This window comes from Ahaetulla prasina, chromosome 3 (assembly GCF_028640845.1).
Source record: "Ahaetulla prasina isolate Xishuangbanna chromosome 3, ASM2864084v1, whole genome shotgun sequence".
In the NCBI taxonomy this organism is placed as follows: Eukaryota; Metazoa; Chordata; class Lepidosauria; order Squamata; family Colubridae; genus Ahaetulla; species Ahaetulla prasina.
Window position 1 is genome coordinate 81,845,068 of NC_080541.1, and position 22,380 is coordinate 81,867,447.

The 22,380-nt window shown below is 41.3% G+C and overlaps 1 protein-coding gene across 1 annotated transcript in view; it reads right to left on the minus strand.

Annotated features, from left to right (window-relative positions):
• The window catches only part of LOC131194653 (lymphocyte antigen 86-like), a 38,982-nt gene extending 16,938 nt beyond the window's left edge, over positions 1-22,044 (minus strand). The window contains exon 1 of the mRNA XM_058175896.1: positions 22,037-22,044. The gene's annotated coding sequence lies outside the window, so the exon portion shown is untranslated. The remainder of the gene's footprint in view (positions 1-22,036) is intronic.
• Positions 22,045-22,380: the final 336 nt, after the last annotated feature.

Here is a 22,380-nt window from a genome sequence, read left to right on the forward strand (position 1 = left end):
GCCTTTAGAAATACTGTCTCCAAAGTAGTTCAAATGTCTGAATCAAACTGCACTGATGATAGTTTGATTGGAAAGAATGAACTGAAATATACCGGAAATCTAAATTGAATCAAGTGTTCAAATAGGAGTTTATCTCATTTGTTTGTTTGTTAGATGTATATCCTGCCTTTGCTTTAGAGATTCAAGGTGATACTCCTTAATATAGAATAGAATAGAATTTTTATTGGCCAAGTGTGATTGGACACACAAGGAATTTGTCTTGGTGCATATGCTCTCAGTGTACATAAAAGAAAAGATACGTTCATCAAGGTACAACATTTACAACACAATTGATGATCAATATATCAATATGAATCATATCCATCCATCCATCCATCCATCCATACATACATACATACATACCCTGTTTCCCCCAAAATAAGACATCCCCTGATAAGCCCAATCGGGCTTTTGAGTGCATGGCAATAAGGCCAAACGCTTATTTCAGGGTTCAGAAAAATATAAGACAGGGTCTTATTTTGGGGGAAGCAAGGTATATATTGCCTTCAGTTACTGCCTTGCATAGTGACAAGAAACCTAGGGCTGAGCCTCCCATAGTTCCACGAGGCTTTCTCTGGTTGTTCCCAAGAGAAGGTAAGCAGTCTGGAGAGATTCAGGTGTATTATTTAGGCAAGAAAAACCAAAATGCACAGGTACAGTATATGTGGTACCTTGCTCAATAGTGGTGACTGTGAGAGGGATGACTCTCACTTAAATATGAGCCTGCAGTTTGATGCAGCTGCCAAAAAAGCCACACAGTTTTAGGCTGCATAAACAGAGGGATAGAATCAAGATCACATGAAGTTTTAATACCACTTTATAATCCCTTGGTAAGGACACACTTGGAATATTGCATTCAATTTTGGTTGCCATGGTTTAAAAAGATGTTGAGGCTCTAGAAAGAGTGCAGAGAAGAACAACAAAGATGATTAGGGAACTGGAGGATAAAACATATAAATAATGGTTGCTGGAACTGGATATATCTAGTCTTATGAAAAGAGGGACTAGGGGAGACATGATAACAGTGTTCCAATATCTCAGGGGTTGCCATAAAGAAGAAGGAGTCAAACTATTCTCCAAAGCACCTGAGGGTAGAACAAGAAGCAGTGGATGGAAACTAATCAAGGAGAGAAGTAATGTTCTCTACATGGAGCTCCCCTTGAGGTGCACCCGGAGGCTTCAGTTAGTCCAGAACGCAGCTGCGCGGGTGATAGAGGGAGCTTCACGTAGCTCCCATGTAACACCACTCCTGCGCAGACTGCACTGGCTACCTGTGGTCTTTCGGGTGCACTTTAAGGTTTTGGTCACTACCTTTAAAGCGCTCCATGGCTTAGGGCCTGGGTACTTACGGGACCGCCTACTGCTACCGCACGCCTCCCATCGATCCGTACGCTCACACAGAGAGGGACTTCTCAGGGTGCCGTCCGCCAAACAATGTCGGCTGGCGGCCCCCAAGGGAAGATCCTTCTCTGTGGGGGCTCCTACCCTCTGGAACGAACTTCCCCCTGGTTTACGCCAAATACCTGACCTTCGGACCTTTCGCCGCGAATTGAAAACACATCTATTTATTCGCGCGGGGCTGGCTTAAATTTTATTGGGTTTTTATTGGGTTTTTAAATTTTTATTATGAATTTTAATGGGTTTTTAGTTTAATATGTTTTAAAATTTTAGGCCAATGGTGTAATAAATTTTTTTAATTCAGGTTTTAATTGTATATTGTATTGTTTGTTTTATATTGGCTGTACACCGCCCTGAGTCCTTCGGAAGAAGGGCGGTATAAAAATCGAATAAAATAATAATAATAATAATAATAATAATAATAATAATAATAATAATAATAATAATAATAATAATAACAACAACTTAGAACTAAGGAGAAATTTCCTGACAGTTAGAACAATTAATCAGGGTGAACAACTTGCCTCCAGAAGTTTTAAATGCTCCTCCAAGGTCCCTTCCAACTCTGTCATTCCTATTCTATTCTATTCTATTCTATTCTATTCTATTCTATTCTATTCTATTCTATTCTATTCTATTCTATTCTATTCTATTCCAGTCCAGTCCAGTCTAGTCCAGTCCAGTCCAGTCTAGTCAGTGGCTCTCAACCTTTTGGGCACCAGGGACCGTTTCCATGGAAAGAGGTTTTTCTGCAGACTGGAGGGGGCGTGGTTTCTCCTGCATCCTACGATGGGGCTTTCCTTGTTTGCACGGACCAGTTTCTGGCATGCCACGGACTGGTTCCAGTCCAAGGACTGAGGGTTGAGGACCCCTCTTATAGGTAGACTACAATAAAGTAGTCAACTTGGACCTTCACATGTGGATCTGATTACTTGCGCTTGACAGTGGTTGAGGCTAGACTTGAATCAAGATCTTTTTGATACCAGCCTAATACCTTAACCATTATACTATTCTCACCTTCATTTCTACATATTAGTTCCTTGCAAAGTACAATATTTTATCAATCATAGTTGAGGTTCTCCATGCTTCAACCATATTACTAAAAGATCCCCATCTATGAAGACTGACATTAGGGCAAAATTTATTTAGCTGTACAAATCACCAATTTAATTGGTTAAGGGTGGGTCTTCCATAGATCATCTAACATTCTTATGGTCTCTGAGTCTCAATTCTGCAAAATTGTTACAACTGAATTATCTTTAGGGGTATACTTTCACAGGAATAATACGTTGGAGTTTTGCTGTTTTCATCCTTTTAAATTTCCCTGAGAATCTCTGTCTTTGACATTATTACTATTCCTTGATCAGCGGCCAAATGCACTTACCTTTTCTACCGGATCAGAAATGTGAGCTCGTGTGCCTCTTCTGTGCATGCGCAGAGGGTCAAATACAGGAAATAATGATGTCCCGGCAGGAAGGCGGAGCCTCCCACCGCTGGTCCTACCACCTTGCACGAGGCAGATAGATCTGGCCGGATTTCACCACTGACCTTGATATTTCTCTCCATCGCAACCCTCAGTTGTAAAGCTAGAATGTGTTAGTCTTTGTGCATTAAGAAATTGTCCATTCTTCCTTTACATTCTGTTTTAGCTGTTTACTTGAACAAGTAAGTTTTTCCAAGTAGTAGAAATCCTACACAATGAATATCTGATGTTTCTATGATGACAACACAATAGGCCCCAATCATCATATTGAAATCACAAATGAAACATTTCATTTTCCTTTCCCCCTTCTCGCTCATTCCCATGCTATTCCAGGTTCAATACTTTTGGACAGTTAGTTGATAATTTTCTAACAAATTATTGATTTAAATGATTTTTGGGGAAACAATCTCCAGTAGATTAATAGCATATGTTCCAGACATTGATCTGGTTGAGTTCACATAGTTTGGTTGGGGGTTGTGCCCCATTACTCTGCAGAATGCATCAATGCTTTTGGCCGTTCCCTATTCCACTCCTGGGAATAGTTAAATAATGGGAAGGCGGTGGATTATTTTAGCTACTGTTTTTCCAGGTTCTTGCTATAATAGAGCAGAATTGAAAATGAAACACAATAGACTAATTCTTTGCATTTCCATAGTGCTTTCTGCTTCCAAAGACCTAAATAAGATACCCTTTTATTAATTCTATTCACAGTCCTGGTGTGGAAATGACTACAAATATTTTTTTTTAAAAAAATCACATCTAAAATGTTTTCTCATCACTGGTATGCCAGCTAGGGAAATAAATTACCTGCAGTGTTCCCTAAATTTATCATAGTGATAAATTTATCACTGTACTTTTACTTATCCTGTACTTTTAAAATTTAGAACTGGAAATACATTTCACTTGCTCAAGACAAGAGTCCTATCATTGAACAGGGTGAAGTAGTGGAATTAGTTTTAAGTTATTTAAGTTCTGGCTGATCTAGGCCCCTTAAACCAGACTGCTTCCTTCTTGAACCTTTCTATCCCAATAACTACTCTGTAACAATGAAGTACCAATGAGGTGGAAAGAAAAAAGATAAGAGAGGAAAAAAGCCTACTTTTTCTGAAAAGACAGTATATATGCTTATGGTAATCATTCTATTTATTGGTTACAGTAAATTTTAAATCCTAAAATGCGAATACTACTGCTGAAAATAACGCTGCAACTAAAAAAATAACAAGTGAGAAACCCATAGGGATTGTTTGCTATAATACAGGCAGCTTTGCTCAAAATCAAAGCCAGAAAAAAGATACTCAGATAACAAGAAGCCAGCAAACTTTAATGCAAAACTATTTTATATTTAAATTAAATTAAATTAAATTAAATTAAATTGGCTCCTGAGACCAAAACTCTCAAATGTTGCTCCAATTCTGGATATCAATAAATGAATAAAATAAGCTCTCCTGAGATATTACTTCCTGGCAGCTCTGACTTCTGTTTCTGTTCTTCTCCCTTTGTATTCCAACTTAAAAAGGCATTATTTCTCATTCTGGTTAGTTTAACATGCAACAGTTACTTGTGTACTTGTGTACACTGGTTGAGAACAGTAGAAGGCAGTATCCGATCACCAATGCTTTGACTTTCTAAATGGAAAGGAGAAGGCACATACAATTTTGTCTTTTGCCTCAAGGATCAAGTGGTGTGGGCAGGGTATCCATGGGTAGAGAGGCCCAGGGGTGACCTTGGAGAACCTATGCAGAGATGGTTAGAACAACATGTACAAAAACATGCTTAAGTCTGGGAAACAAAACATTAGGAAGAAACTCAGTCTCTTTCTGCCCAAATTCTTTGTGATATAAGGAAAAACACAGTTTAGGCTTTAAGTATTGACATCAGGAAAAGATGGGGAAAAAAATGTCTAGATGGTGGCCGTAATGTCATGATTGAAGACCCGGCTTCTTTTTATGTGCATTCCATGCAGCTTTGACTGTGTGGCTCTGGCTGCCATCTTTATTATTTTTTTTTAAATCTCCTTTTCTCCCTCAAAGAACCTTTGAAAAACAGAATTCAACTGAGAAATCATGCTTGGATTACAATTCTATAAGATGAAAATGTGGCTTTAAAATTTTTGCTTATCTTTGATTTGCAAAATAAGAACAGAATTCTTAGGTTAGACATAATTTGTTTTGGTAATTTCTCATTGTGACTTATAATTCATATCAGACTGTCTGCTGTTGTTAATTGTTATATAACTTTTAATAATGTTCTGAATTTATAAATGGATATCAGTTATTTTTATATACAGTTGCCTTTTTAATTTAATCTTGTAATGCTTATAAATCTCATTTTTCTTTGTTTTTCTTCTTGGTTTTTAAAGATCTTTTTAAAGATCTTCTAAAATTAAAAGAATAATCATGAAAAAAGAGACTTGTAGCCTTATAAACTATAAGTTTCATCCTGAAGATGAAATTGAAATACTTTGGCTACCTAATGAGAAGGAAGGACTTACTGGAGAAGAACCTAATGCTGGGAAAGATTGAGGGCAAAAGAAGAAAGGGACGACAGAACGAGGTGGCTGGATGGAGTCACTGAAGCAGTAGGCATGAGCTTAAATGGACTCCAGAGAATGGTAGAGGACAGAAAGGCCTGGAGGAACATTGTCCATGGGTTGCGATGGGTTGGACGTGACTTCGCAACTAACAACAACAAGCCTTATAAGCATATTTAGGAAAACCTTGCTTATGATGGCAAGATATTAGCAAATTGAATTCTCTTCTCTGACTCTGCTAAATTACTCTGGCATGTCCCAGCTTTTGGCTTCCCTGGGATGCATTGAGTAAAAAGGAATTGTCTGGGCCACATAGACAATATATAATATAATTAATGTATATTTATATATAAATAATATTAAAAGTTTACAATCTTGTGGGGGCCACATTAATAGCTGTCCAGGGCTGCATTGTCCCATGGGCCACTGGTTGGCTACACCTTTTCTATACTGTCACAAGGGCAAGACTTTGGAGGCAAAAATCTCCACTTAGTGATGTGAGTCGGGGTGTTTTTGCTTGTACCTTTCATAGTGCATCTAAAGGGTCCCTACCTGTTGTGTCCCACTCCTCCTCTGACGGCCGGGTCTGGGATGTCTGTATCAAACGTGGCCACAAAGCCTCTGCAGCTTTGCCAAATTCCTGTCAGAGTTCTCAGGGCAGGCAGGAATCCAAGGTGTGACTTCAGCAACCAGATGAGACTTTGCCTGACTCAAGGAATGCCAAAAAGCAGATCCTTTATATAGGCCATGGGGTGTGGCTCCATGACTCAGCACTTATCCAGGCCTGCCCCTCCCTTCCTTTTGCTGATGTCACCTCTCCATTCTCCGGAAGCGGGGATCAGCCCACCTTTTGTCTTCCTGCTCAGCTGCCGGCAATTCTAGCTCGTGGCTGGCTTCATGCTCACATGCTATAGGAGGGAGGTTTGTTTGCGCAGTCTGTCCGGGCATGGTGCCAGGGCTGGGGGCTGGAGGCATGCCAGGCCATTCTTCTTCACTATCAGTCTCTGGCTGAGATAGCAGGAGATGGGAGGGGCCCGGCTGTGGAGAGGAGGGCGGGCGAGGCACAACACTACCTCAGTAAAGCCACTAAGCCCTAATTGTTTATAGACCAGCGGTCCCCAACCATTGGGGCACCAGGGACCGGTTTTATGGAGAGAGGTTTTTCCGCGGACCAGAGGGGGGTGGTTTTGCATGCTGCCTGCATCCATGGATGGGGCTTTACTTGTTTGTGTGGCACGGTTTCTGTCATACTGCGGCCCAGTGCCAGTTGGGGACCCCTGTTATAGACATACTGAATGCTTTCCCCCTTCTTCCTCTTCTATTTCCTGTTGAGGAACGAAGCATATTGAATCTGGTAGCTGTGCCATTTCAGGCATTGGGCTGGATAAAGTGGTTTTTTTTAGCAGTGGCTCTGTGTCTGAGTTGGTACAACATTTATAAAGTGCTTGTTTGCACTGAGATCACCTTTATTTCAGTGTGGACTTTTTCAGTAAAAATTAAGAGGTAGCTGCCAAGAAGTGTAATCATGCTGCCCAGTTCAAGGATTTCCCTGTGTCAGAATTGGTACACTGAGTCCCCATTGCAATGTGACTGCAACAAAAGGAGGAACAAGAAGGGGACAAGGAGTTCACTCATGATGGTTATCCTTTATTTAGCCACAATTGCCCTAAGCAATTGTGGTCCGATCATGTGACTGTTGCGGTAATTAAACAAACTTGTCTATGAGCTAGTGTACCAAATGCAAAAACCTTTTTTCATTTTTAGAGACATTTTAATCAGTAAGGATAACATGTGTTACAAGTATTACAAAAAAAGAAAACAATCCCAACAGATGCTTCTCATAAAGACAAATTGGGCTCATGCTTATTCTTTTTCCCCTTAATTTCATTTATTCAGTTTCAGTTTCTATTCTATTCTATTCTATTCTATTCTATTCTATTCTATTCTATTCTATTCTATTCTATTCTATTCTATTCTATTCTATTCTATTCATTTATTTATAAAATTCAGAATCATTCATTGAAATAGCTACCCCATCTCAGTGAATGACTCTGGGTGGCTTACGGTTTCGAAACTATACTAACAATTAAAACAATAAAAATAATTTAAAAACAATAACATTTTTGGTGGTTTTGCAGCTGGATCTTAATGATAGCCATGCAGAGGCTTTTCATCTTGATTTGCTATTTCCCCTCCCCCAAAAGTCTGCAGTGAAGTTTTGAGCTTACTTTAGGTAGTATCTTTCAGTTGCCTATATGAATACAACACTTTTGTATTTCGTTTCAAAAGAAAAAATCCATCATCTACAATCTTGGTCCACCTAAAATAGCCAAATATGCTCATACTGACAGATCTTCAAGTAAAGATCTCCTTCAAAGTAGGATCCACAGCTACCTAATCCGATGCAATCCTACGTATCATCCAATATCTGGGAGCTTTATAAGTTGTTCTGTATTGACACAGCCTGATTTGTTTCTCACATGATCTCTAAAACCATCTAGGACCTAATCTTCTTAAAGACACATTTGGGAGCCATTTTCGAAGCTTGAAGCTTATGGATATTCTTCTTCTTGCTGCCATGATGTTGATTTCTGGAAATAGCACTGGGTGATACTTCACGTTAAATGACAGAGTTTAATCTAAACCCTGGCCTCTGAGAAAGACAAATCTGAAATATGCCAGCAGTTCCCTTGGTCAGTGACACTGTGGTTAATGAGCCTAGATTCTATGACCCTTTGCATATATCCATTGTGGTTTGGTTTGGTTTGGTTTGGTTTGGTTTGGGGTTTTTTATACGTGTTTGTGACCTGACCTGCCAAAAGGAAGATGAATCTGAATTGAAGATGGGCCTCTCCCAATACAAGAGCAGGTAGATTTGTAACCATCTGCAGCTGCTGCTCTCCAGAACTGTTGGGATTGCATCATCTGTGCCATTTGGGAATTTGAGGGCTTGTAATTCTAATACATTGGGAGATTAGAGAGAACTAGCTTCTAACTTTTTTTTTTTTAAAGATTTTTTTTGACAAGTTCTCTTGACTATCACTGTCTCGCAAACGTACCTGACCAGCCTTTGGTGAATAAACTGAGTTTTGAAGCGTTATAATTTTAGGTTTTTGATTAAGAAAACCCCAAACACTTTTTATTATGATTTTAAATAAAGTGATTTTCTATATTTTATTTTTATCACTGCTAGTCACTTGGCTACCGCTGTCTGGTTGAACAATCAAGTATAAACTCAGTATATCAATCGTGACTCATTTAGATAATTCACAGTCATTTTGATAATGCCCATTGATTAAAAGAACAAATGACATTACCAAATAAATTGAAGGCTACTTTAAAGTCACTTTGTGCATTTTATGTATTCAGTACCCAATCTGTGGAGTTTAAAAATACTTTTTTAAGCCTATTGCAATATATTTACATACAAGAAACACTGAGTCCCAAAGTTAAACTTATTATATTGGGAAAATATAATAAGGTGGCTCAGGCTGTAAGATAGCCTGTTATTAAAACACAGCTGCTTGCAATTACTGCAGGTTCTAGTCCCACCAGGCCCAAGGTTGACTCAGCCTTCCATCCTTTATAAGGTAGGTAAAATGAGGACCCAGATTGTTGGGGGCAATAAGTTGACGTTGTATATAATATACAAATGAATGACGACTATTGCTAACTTAGTGTAAGCCGCCCTGAGTCTTCGGAGAAGGGCGGGATATAAAATGCAAATTTAAAAAAAAATCTCCAGCTTTCTGAAGACAGGCTCTGCCTAGTAATCCTTTACAAAAACATGTACAGCTTGAGCATAACTATGTTTACTGAGAAATAATCCCATGAATTTCAGTGAGACTTGTTTCCAAGTTGGTGAACATAAGATTGCATTCACTTGAATTACATGACATTTCAGCTAAACACAAAAATGTGTATATATGTATAAAAGCCTGATTTCCAGTTCTTTTCTTTATTTGGGGCATGTAAATGAGGGAATAAAGTAAAAAAGAATAGCTGCTACTGACCTCACCCCATTCCTAAGGGGACCATAAGGGGCGTGCATAAGCGCACAAACGTGCCTACCGTTCCTGTCCTATTGTTTTTCTTTTCTTCTTCCTATATATATATATATATATATATGCTTATACCTCCTTATATTTACTCATATAAGTGTTTATATACTATATAATCTTTTTGTATGATACCTACATATATTGTTGTGACAAATAAATAGCTGTAGTTTAAGAGGAAGTCAACTTGTTTTCCAAAACAGGACAAGAAACAATGGATGGAAATAATCAAGGAGAGAAACAACCTGGAATTAAGGAGAAACTTTTTAACAGTGAGAACAATTAATCAGTGGAACAGCTTGCCTTCAGAAGTTGGGGGTGCTTCATCACTGGAGGATTTTAAGAAGACTGGATAAGCACTTGTCCGAAATAGAATAGGGTTTCCTGCTTGATTTCTGTTCTGTTCTGTTCTGTTCTGTTCTGTTCTGCTCTGCTCTGCTCTGCTCTGCTCTGCTCCGCTCTGTTCCGCTCTGCTGTGTTCTGTGCTGCTCTGTGCTGTGCCGCACTGCGCTGCACCATGCCATGCCATGCCGTGCCGTGCCGTGCTGTGCCGTGCCGTGCCGTGCCGTGCCGTGCCGTGCCATGCCATGCCTTGTAAATGAACCAATGGATTGTGTGTATGCCTACTGTGAGGGTGAATTTGTTATGTGATTTCTTCAGGAGAAATGGCTCCTATTTTAAGTTGGGTCCATATCTTAGCAATAAAAGTGATCCATTCTTCATTCTTCATGTGATCCATTCTTCATGGATCACATGAAGAATGTCAGTTCCTGAGGGCGCTCAGAAATGGATTGCAGGCACGTATTGATACACAGACAGATGGCGTAGACAAGCATTTTAACTAAAATGAAGTCATCGTTTGACTCATAAAAAGCAGCCTCCTTTATTTTGCCCCCTGAATGCTAAGCTGTCCTGTGTCTACTACAGGAGATCCGCTTATAATAATTGAAAGCTGACTTTGTCTCCTAGGAACTGACTAGTAAAAGATTTCATTCCAAATATTTATTTACTCCTTGTGTCCCTCGTTGTTGTTTTCATGTTTGTTTTAATTTCCGCGAAGGTACAGAAAGCGGAGCCTGAGCTTCAGGGAAGGAGGCAAACTCACAGACGGCAGCTTTTGTATTTGGATGAATTTGAAAACAAACAAACACACACTTGGGCTTTCATGTGCTGCTGATCACTTTTCATATCATGTGCCTCATATGAATGAGATGTCTGTGAAGCTCATTCCCTTCATCCCCTCTGCATCAGGGCAGCAGCTGAGGCACAGAGCCAGTCAAGCTGGAAAGCTTTGGAAAGTGCCACTGCCAAGCAGATTCATTTTCATTCATTTCAGAGGTGGCTGCTCCTTTTCTCTGCCAGCAGATTAGAAAAACCAACTGTCTATGGGAAGTGCTGCCAGTCTAAGAAGCTCACTGCATGGGGGGAGCCTGGCGACTCGCCTTTGAGGACATGGTTCCTTCCTGAGTTACACATTAAACCTGATTCAGACTGACTGAAAATGGAAAGGAAATATCAGATTTGCATGACTTTTTTGTTTTTTTTGTTTTTTTTGTTTACATTTATACCCCGCCCTTCTCCGAAGACTCAGGGCGGCTTACAGTGTATAAGGCAATAGTCTCATTCTATTTGTATATTTTTACAAAGTCAACTTATTGCCCCCCCAACAATCTGGGTCCTCATTTTACCTACCTTATAAAGGATGGAAGGCTGAGTCAACCTTGGGCCGGGCTTGAACCTGCAGTAATTGCAGGCTTTGTGTTCTTAATAACAGGCTTTACCAGCCTGCGCTATTCACCGGCCCTTGCGCTATTCACCAGCTCCACTATTCACCAGCTCCACTGCCTTGTTTATTACGCAGGTAGGGAAAGGAGAAGATGGCGGAGGAGACGGAAAAATCAGGATTCTCCCCATTCCAAGTGGGATGGATGTGATGGTTAGATGATTCTGAGTATTTGGAGTGGGTGTTGGTGGTTCGTGTAAGATGAATCTACATTAAAGCTCCATTCACCAGTTCAGAATTCTATTTATTAAAAATGCTTCAAGCATTACTTGAAATGTTAGACTGGGAGAATATATGATAAGGTTAAAATGAGCAGGTCTGTCACCCATTATTTATTTTCTGTTACCATTGCACATCATAGCAATAGCAATAGCACTTAGACTTATATACCACTTCACAGTGCTTTACAGACCACTCTAAGTGGTTTTACGGAGTCAGCATATTGGCCCCAACAATCTGAGTCCTCATAATCATGTCTTATTCGTATTTTCTTAATCCTATGGAAATTGAATGTGCCGAAAGAGAATTGCCCCAAACCAGTCTTCATCAAGACCTGAAGTATCAAATACGTCTAGCAAACAGTCTATTGCACAGCCTACAGCACTAGCTGCTAGTACAAAATAAGGTCATCGTAAAAAGTTAAACAAAAGTATAAGCTCTCACCACAGCTTTTGTAGCTGATTTCCAACTTATTGTCCTTGCAGATTATGTGTATAGGCCATATGGTGACGCTGACAGTGGTGCAGATCAGTGAAAGGAGGACAGGAACAACCTTGAGCGCTTTCATGACCTCTGTGGAGGAGAGTCGGTGTAATAATGGCGCCTTTCTTGTTGTCAGGGTTAATAGTTAGCCTGCCCACTTCCTCTTTCTAATATAAATGCAAAAAAGCCAGGCTAATTATTTTCTGCACTCAGTTTCAAAGTGGTTTCTGCTAATAAGGAAGAATCCATAATGGGCTCCTCACCAATGCTTCAATGCCACTACATGTTTATTGGACCCATGTCCCTCCTGGTTGGTGCTGGGCACACAAGAGGTGACACGGGGCTGGCTCCAGGGAATTATTAATGCTTCTTTGTTGGAGGGGGTTGTTCCTCCCGCCTTGAAAGAGGCAGTGGTGAGACCCCTCCTCAAGAAGCCTTCCCTGGACCCGGCCATTTTAGGTAATTACTGTCCTGTCTCCAACCTAGGGGCCGGTTTAGCTCAGGCTGGTAAAGCCTGTTATTAAGAACACAAAGCCTGCAATTACTGCAGGTTCAAGCCCGGCCCAAGGTTGACTCAGCCTTCCATCCTTTATAAGGTAGGTAAAATGAGGACCCAGATTGTTGGGGGGGCAATAAGTTGACTTTGTAAAAATAGAATGAGACTATTGCCTTATACACTGTAAGCCGCCCTGAGTCTTCGGAGAAGGGCGGGGTATAAATGTAAACAAAAAAAAACAAAACCTTTGCTTTGTGGCGAAGGTTGTAGAGAATGTGGTGGCATGTCAGTTACCCCAGTTCCTGGATGAAATGGTCTATCTAGACCCGTTCCAGTCCGGCTTTCGGCCTGGATACAGCACGGAGACAGCTTTGGTTGCGTTGGTTGATGATCTCTGGAGGGCTCGGGATAGGGGTTATTCCTCTGCCCTAGTCCTACTAGATCTCTCAGCGGCTTTTGATACCATCCACCATGGTATCCTGCTGCGCCGGTTGGAGGGTTTGGGAGTGGGAGGCACCGTTTATCGGTGGTTCTCCTCCTACCTCTTCTACTGGTCGCAGAGGGTGTTGGCAGGGGGGCAGAGATCGACCATGAGGCACCTCATGTATGGGGTGCCCCAGGGGTCGATTCTCTCGCCCCTCCTGTTCAACATCTATATGAAGCCGCTGGGCGAGATCATCAGTGGCTTTGGGGTGAGTTATCAACTGTACACTGATGACACGCAGCTGTACTTTTCCACCCCGGGCCACCCCAACGAAGCTGTTGAAGTGCTGTCCCGGTGTCTGGAAGCCGTGCGGGTCTGGATGGGGAGAAACAGGCTCAAGGTCAACCCCTCCAAGACGGAGTGGCTGTGGATGCCGGCATCCCGGTACAGTCAGCTGCAACCATGGCTGACTATTGGGGGCGAGTCATTGGCCCCGATGGAGAGGATGCGCAACTTAGGCGTTCTCCTGGATGGACGGTTGTCTTTTGAAGAACACTTGACGACCGTCTCCAGGAGAGCTTTTTATCAGGTTTGCCTGATCCGCCAGTTGCGCCCCTTTCTCGACCGGGATTCCTTATGCACAGTCACTCATGCTCTTATTACCTCTTGCCTGGACTACTGCATTGCTCTCTACATGGGGCTCCCCGTGAGGAGCACCCGGAGGCTTCAGCTAGTCCAGAATGCAGCTGCGCGGGTGATAGAGGGAGCTGGTCGAAGCTCCCATATAACACCAATCCTGCGCAGACTGCACTGGCTGCCTGTGGTCTTCCGGGTGCACTTCAAGGTGTTGGTCACCACCTTTAAAGCACTCCATGGCTTAGGACCGGGTTACTTACGGGACCGCCTACTGCCACCGTTTGCCTCCCACTGACCCGTGCACTCTCACAGAGAGGGACTCCTTAGGGTGCCGTCAGCCAAGCAATGTCGGCTGGCGGCCCCCAGGGGAAGGGCCTTCTCTGTGGGGGCTCCTACCCTATGGAACGAGCTTCCCCCTGGACTTCGCCAACTTCCGGACCTTCGGACCTTTCGCCGCGAGCTTAAGACCTATTTATTTACCTGTGCGGGACTGACATCGAACTTTTTAGTTGTTTTTAGGGTTTTAGATTTTTTAAATTAGGTTTTTGAGTTTTAAAGGTATTTAAATTCAGGCTAAATTTAATAAGTTTTTTAATTGATATTTTATTGTATGTATGTGACTGTTGTTTTTATCTTGCCTGTTCACCGCCCTGAGTCCTTCGGGAGAAGGGCGGTGTACAAATTAAATTATTATTATTATTATTATTATTATTATTATTATTATTATTATTATTATTATTATTATTATTATTATTATTATTATTATTATTATTATTATTAAGTCCATGTTTAGATAGAAGAAAAACTCTTTTTCAAGCTTTTAATGTATTCATGCTTATTTTGATCGTTAAGAAACAATCAAATCAAGGCTTTCCAGTGAAACGGTTTATGTCCTATCTAGTGTTCCATAACCATGGAAGATTCTTATCAGAGAAAAGTCTCTGTAAAGCTTTTCATGTGGGATATTATAAAGAATGGAATATGACCAAGCCAAAAAAAAAAAAAAAAAAGGACTGAAGAAAAGACTTTTGGACACAGAATGGCACCAGATGATGACATACTAATGACGTACATCTTGGAAGCTTTGCCTTCATTTCCTTGGACCAATGGACCCTTTTTACAATAATAAAACATTAAAATTTATACAAGCTAAAATAACAAGAGGATTAAAAATAAAAAAGGGAAAGTGCAAATGCAAATGCAAAAAATCAAAAAAATCAAAAGAAAAATAGAAAAGAGAGGGGGGAAAAAGAATATACAGGTAATTCTTGAGTTATGGCTGGAATTGCTGTGGTTAAGCAATGCGGTCATAAAATGGGACACCACATGCTTAGTGAGGGAAATCCAGGCAGTTCTGATTTTTGTTGTAACTACAGATAGGTAGAAGTCAATTATGTGGGAAGCAGAAGGAATTCCAAATAAGGAGGATGGGGGCACCACAAGGAGATGCTGGAGCCCCTGGGAAACCCAGCGGAGGCTGTACATAAATTGGGAGGGGAGGGTGGCTGTGGTGTGGCACAAGCTCAAGACATCCAGTTGCCATTTGAAAAGGCCTTTGGAACAACTATGACTTGGATGATTAAGAGTTTTCATAGATGGTTTATAGGTGGATCCCCCCCCAAATACTGTAGGAAGCCCCCCCTCGAGAATGAAATATTTTGGGGAATATTAAAAGAGGCAGAATATTATATTTCCCCAAAGGAGAAAACATCTTAACAAAGGCAGAAAGCAACCCCAATAGCCTCCAGCTGATGCCTGAAGTCTTTAGAGATGGATATTTTATGCCATTAAGAAATCCAGGTCAGTTTATTCACAAGCAAAACACCTTCAGCTCCAGTTGATGGGATTAAAATTTACATCCCCCCCAACCAAATTCTATGAACAGGACATGACCTTTAGGACATAATAGGATTAACTCACCACCATTCGAATAGCAAAAGACACCAGGCTTATTACATTGCACAACCCCCTAGCAGCATCTCAGAACCCTATAAAATACATGTACTCATCAAACAAATTTGTCAGCTGTCCCAGCACTACATGCTGATGTTGGTTCTGCTCATCAATAAACAGAGTCCTTCTTTCTGATCAGCTTCCATTTTATTTCCAGCGTCTTTCTCCCGACTTGGAACCAGACTGGATTTTTCTTCCAACAATACCAACGGGTTGTGTGTAAATTAAGTATTTCTTTTTTGCAACCTCTTACCCTACAATGACTCAGGATGATGAAAACTATTGTGGAGACAACCATAGGGATTCTTAGACAGGTTCTACTTCCTCGGGGCTTCTCTGGGCTATTGCCTCAGTCCTGGGAATGAAGAATGTGAAACTATTCCTTGAAAGAAATTCTGAGTATTTACATCCCGAGAGGAGAGGGCTGGGCTGGGGAATGAATTTAGCCCTAGCCTCATGGGAGGCTTAGCTGGATCATTACAAATGATCATTTATGCTGTTGGAAGAAATATCCTTCTGGGTTCAGTTCCAAGTGGGGAGAAAGACACTGGAAACATTGGAAAGATAGTTTTTAATGGTGGACAGGACCAGTGGTGGGATTCAGCCAGTTTGCACCACTTTGGGAGAACCGGTTGTTAACTTTCTAAGCAGTTTGGCAAACTGGTTGTTGGAAGAAATCATTAGTGCAGAGAACCGGTTGTTAAATTACTTGAATCCCACCACTGGACAGGACCCCATGGTTTTGAGGACCTGGACAAAAAGGGAAGAGATGCTGAGAATCCCTGGGTTTTATACCCTTTCTGGCTTTGAGCTTCCTGGGGCACAGAACAGTATCCTGATTGGTTGCTGTCAGAAGTCATTGCTAGCTCTTTAGGTTGTTTCTCTGTTAAGTTTATTTGAGTCTTGCTGAGTGATGATGTAATGAAAGAGCTTTGGGCAATTCCTACTATGGCTCTGCCTAAAGGAGGTAAATCTTTGTTATGTTGAATAGACTGGCCCAGGCCTTAATGGCCCATTGACAAAGGTGGGGTGGGGGCTGAGTTTCTGCCTCCCTTTTAGGGGAAATATTCTGCCCTTTTAATATTTCCTAAAATATTTCATTTCTCTAGGAGAGGGGTGGGTTTTAACTTCCTACAATGCAGATGAAAGGAGTTTGTAAAAAAAGCACACCCCTACCCCATTCCCCAATTAAACTGTGTGGTTTGGAAATAGGACTGAAGTAAGACAGTCCTATCTGTTGCATCTACAGTATTCATGTTTTGGTTGACAGTTTCAAAGCCAGAACTGATAAAAAAAATCATTTAAAATGCAGGGGTATTTCTTTTTAATGCATCTGTTAGCAAAAAAAAAAACACAACCCAAAAAATCGTGTTGATCAAGATATCAGAGCTAAAGGCAAATGAAAGACTTTTTCGCAGACCAGAGGGGGGGTTTTGGGTGCTGCCTGCATCCCATGGATGGGGTTTCGCTTTGTAGGAAGTTAGCACCCACCTCCCTCCTAGAAGAATGAAATATTTTAGAAAATATTTAAAAGGCAGAATATATTTCCCTGGAGGAGAAATGGAGAAACATGTTTTAAAAACAAAGCCGCTCCCACCTTCCTCTCTCCCCCCTCTTTATCAATGGTCCAGAGGCAGAAACCCAATCCTCCCCCACCTTTGTCAATGGGACCATCATCTGCAACACAATAGGACCCACCTAGCAACAGAAACTCACCACATGGCACCTGGGAAGATTACATCAGCCAGCAAGGCTAGCTAAGACCCCCACCCCCTGGGAGTCTGACAACCAATCAGGATACTCTTCCTGTGCCCCAGAAAGTTCAAAGCTCAGAAAAAGCATAAAGCCAGGGAGCGCACAGGATCTCATCCCTTTTCTGTTCAAGAACTCAAGCCATGTGATCCTGTCCACCATTAAACCATCTTTCCAAGCAGCCTCCATGTTTCCAGTGTCTTTGTCCCCACTTGGAACTGAACCCAGATGGATATTTCTTACAACAGCTTATTTGTCCGGCCCGGTTTCTGTCATACCGTGGCCCAATGCTGGTTGGGGACCCCTGTTATAGACATATTGAATGCTTTCCCACTTCTTGAAGAACGAAGCATGTTGAATCTGGTAGCTGTGCCATTTCAAGCATTGGGCTGGATAAAGTGTTTTTTTTTAGCAGTGGTTCTGTGTCTGAGTTGGTACAACATTTATAAAGTGCTTGTTTGCACTGAGATCACCTTTACTTCAGTAAAAATTAAGAGGCAGCTGCCAACAAGTGTAATCATGCTGCCCAGATCAAGGATTTCCCTGTTTTAGAATTGGTACACTGAGTCCCCATTGCAATGTGACTGCAACAAAAAGAGGAACAAGAAGGGGACAAGGAGTTCACTCATGATGGTCATCCTTTATTTAACCACAATTGCCCCAGGCAGTTGTTCAATCATGTGACTGTTGCGGTAATTAAACAGACTTGTATATGAGCTAGTGTACCAAATGCAAAAATCTTTTTTCATTTTTAGAGACATTTTAATCAGTAAAGGTAACATGTGTTACAAGTACATATTTCCTGAAGGTGGTATTTGCAATCAGAAATCTCCCCATTGGGCCCAAACAGCAGACTGGCTTCTTGTCAGCAGATATGGAGTGACTCACAGAACAGGGCAAGGCTCTGTAAAAGGATTTGGGACCACAAAGCAGCCTGGTTTGACCCAACCTTTGCAATGTCTGATTAAAGGAACAACAACGATCCAAGGTAATGGGGCAGAGAAGCACTTACAGAGAACGGCTGAATAGCATTTTGACAAAAAATAAATCTTTCTTCCTTTACATTCTTTCACTGTTGATCCATTACTTCCATGTGGGACTTTGCATGTTTGTGCTCAGAGGTGGGATTCACATACTGTAGCAACCGGTTGGCCCAGCACCGGTGTCACAAAACATGGGAATTCATTCATGTGTGCCATCCATGCATGCATGCAACATCAAACAACACAGCAATTTGCTCATGTGTGCCATCCGCACATGTGTGCGGCATCAAAAACACAGTGATATAGGACAGGCTTGTGCCCTGGCGGGCAGGTGGGGGCAGGCCCACCTGCAGGTTGCCACTACCAGTTCGAACTAGTCCGAACCGGCTGAATTCCACTTCAATTTGTGCTGCAATCCAGTACTGATATAAGAGCCCTCTGAATTCAAATCAGAGTAGACTGGCACATTATCTTAGAGTAGAATAGAATAACAGAGTTGGAAGGGTCCTTGGAGGTCTTCTAGTCCAACCCCCTGCTCAGGCAGGAAACCCTGTATCATTTCAGACAAACGGTTGTCCAATCTCTTCCTTAAAACTTCCAGTGTTAGAGAATTCACAACTTCTGGAGGCCAGTTGTTCCACCGGTTAATTGTTCTAACTGTTAGGAAACTACTTATTAGTTCTTCTCAATAGTAAGGCTAGCCTATTTTCAAACACGACTCCCTTGTCATTTTTCTCAGCTGGGGAAGGAAAGTATTTATCCGTTCAATGGCACAATAATGAAAAGGGATGTAAGTTTGAAATTAGCTGTTGTTTGGCAGTGTACAAGGCTTTGGGGAACTGCCATCCACAAACAAATGCCCGTTTAAAAAAAAACAATCTGAAAAATCTACTTTCCCATTCAGGGCAAGATTAAGAACTCTTATCAGGAAGGGAATTCATTTCAGTCTTTTGAGCAGGGAAAATCCTACCAATGAGTATTTGGTATTTAAATATCAAGATTATCTATTGTAGGAGGCATCATGTTTGAAAAACCAGTGAGAATTTAAGGGGCCATTTTTTACAGTCTGCAATCGTAATCTGCAGCAGCTTTTTGATTGCTATTCATGATGGCATACAACGGTTTTGCAAATTCCATTGTTCCCGAGGCAAAGGTTCTAGAGATCAGCATTAATAGGAGATTTTAATATCCAGCTTATATACTTTGTCAAATCTGCTTAAGATGACAGTTACTGTTCAAGCTGCAGTGGTGTAAATATGAAAGAGTATTGTGGTGTCCTGACTCTGAGTTTTTCTATCCAAGGAAGAAATATTAATTACCAAGTTTGGCATTGAATAATTTGTGGCTATCCTCTATTGCTTAGCCTTTCTATGCTTTCTAGACCAGGGGTCCCCAACATTTTGGACCTCAGGAACCACCAAGTTCATAATTTTAAATCCTGCGGACCACTGATACGAATCCAGCGCGTCGCTTGCTGAAGTGCCTGGACTCCCAGTGATGGGATGGGGTCCTTCAGACACTCTCCCTCCTCTCTCTCTTTCTCTCTCTCTCTCTCTTTCCCCCTTTCTCTTTCTCTCTCTCTCTCTCCCCATTCTCTCTCTCTCATTCTGATTCTCTCATTCTGATTCTCTCTCTCTTTCTGATTCTTGCTTAGCCTTTCTTTGCTTTCTAGACGATTATAAAATCCTATGTTTCTTAATCCTTATCGACCTTGCAGATTTGTTCTTTCTTTACTGGTCTGCTCTTCTTTCCCATCCATCTCTATTCTTCCTTTCCTCAAACATTTCTGTTATCTTTCTAATAACTTGCCCATAAAGTAAGGCACAAACCACAGTTTCTCCTTTGTTTGCATGAACTATTTCGGGTTTTGAATGATGCATAATAGCAAAAGCAAAGGGTATGGATCAGAAGTGGTATTTAGCCCGTTCATACAGGTTCGGACGAAATGGTAGCAGAGATCTCGAGTGCCCCCACCCCTGGCTCGGCTCTATGCCCTCCTATTTAGGCATCTTTTTGTGGCTAAAAAAAGATGCATGAGTGAGCAAAGCACATGTGTGGAAGGCCGGGCGTACGCATGGAAGGCGTGGGCACATGCAAAGTGAGCATGCACACGGGCGGGGGGCAGTCAATGGTAAGTATATTGGAAACCCACCACTAGTACAGATTTGTTCTAATAAGGTTTTAGTGAGCTGGGAGAACAGGCTGGCTTCAGGTGGGCCTCATTATATCAGAGATCTGCCTGTTCTGCTCATCTCTAAATAGTTATACTTACGAATGTTTAATGGATATTAAAAGTTACACCATCAGTTTTCCTGATCGATCCATATCCATACAACTTCTTCTTTGTTATACCAGGTGGAACAGATTGTATTTTCCAGCACAGCAACACTTGCATGGTTCAGCAATACGAACATATATCACAGTCCTAATTCTGGCTATGGAGTATTCAAGATAATCACATGGGAAGCTCTCTAGCTTATTAATTCTTGGCTCTAACATTTCTGTGAGGCAATTGTGAGAATACTGCACAATTTCTTAGGACCTGATCAGAGGTAACGAAGATGACCTCAGACGGGTGATGATCAGAGAGATCTTGTCTTTCTTCCTGCATTTGCCCTTTCTCCCTAGTCAAGAAGATGGAGTAAGTATCAGTATCAGAAAGTAAATCTAACTCAAACGATGTCTGAAAAGGAGGCAGAATGCTGATGCTGCCGTCTGTCAAAAATTTGGTGGCACTATGGGTTACCTGATGAATTGGTTATAGAACAAGGATCTATAGGGATGTTGAGAATCCCTGTCTTTATGCTTGGACTAAGCAATGTGTGTAAATAAATTTTATTACAGAAATGTTCCTAGTCCTCTCTCTGACCTTCTGAGGGAACATAATTGTAGATGAGGGCTGGAAAATTTGAAAATAGAATATGTACACAGCTATGCGGAATATACATCATCCATATACATGGTTAGGACTTATACCAGTGGTGAAATTCAATTTTTTTTTACAACCGGTTCTGTGGGCATGGCTTGATGGGCATGGTGTGGCTTGGTGGGCGTGGCTTGGTGGGCCTGGCAGGGGAAGGATACTGCAAAATCTCCATTCCCACCCCACTCTGGGACCAGCCAGAGGTGGTATTTGCCGGTTCTCCGAACTACTCAAAATTTCTGCTACTGGTTCTCCAGAACCTGTGAGAACCTGCTGGATTTCACCCCTGACTTATGCCACCAGACTTCAAATTTTGGGATTAGACAACTTAGAACTTTGCCATCTTCAGTCAGACCTAAGCGTAGCACATAAAATTATCTGTTACAATGTCCTACCTGTCAATGACTACTTCACCTTTAACCACAACAATACACGAGTACACCATAGATACAAACTTATGGTAAACCATGCTAAACTTGATTGCAGAAAATACGACTTCAGTAACAGAGTCATTAATGCCTGGAATGCACTACCTGAATCTGTGGTTTCTTCCCCTAACCCCCAAAACTTTAATCTTAGACTGTCTACTGTCGACCTCACCCTATTCCTAAGAGGTCTCTAAGGGGCATGCGTAAGTGTGCCTACCATCCCAGTCCTAATGTTCTCTTTTATTCGTATCTATTTCATGTATTCATAATCATGTTTATATTTATATCTGTTACCTATTACATGCTTGACAAAATAAATAAATAAATAAATAATTTAGACCAATGAGTCCAGCATAGTTGCTCAATGCTGGAATTCAAATTAAAACATTCCTGACAGATAGTTGTCTAGTCTTTACATGAACACAGCCAATAAAGGAAAGCCTCTCACCTGTTTGGATAATGACTACAGTCTTGAAGTACTTTTACAAATGGAAAGGTTTTTTTTTTAATGAATAGAATCCGCCCTCTTGTAACTTAAATCCTGGATGCTGAGCGAGGCAAGAGAACGTGTCTTGATTTTCTTTTCTGTGACATTTTTGAAGAGGGCATATCCACCCTCTGTCCTCTCAAAGCTAAACTTTCACAATTCCTTCAGTTTCTTTTTGTTGCATTTCATTTCCTGCTTTCCTTCTCTGAAACTATTCCAGTTTCTCTGAGCCCTTGACACAGGGTCTGTGCAAAGTAAAACAAAACAATTATTTCTCCTGATTTGGAAGATAGATTTCTATTAAT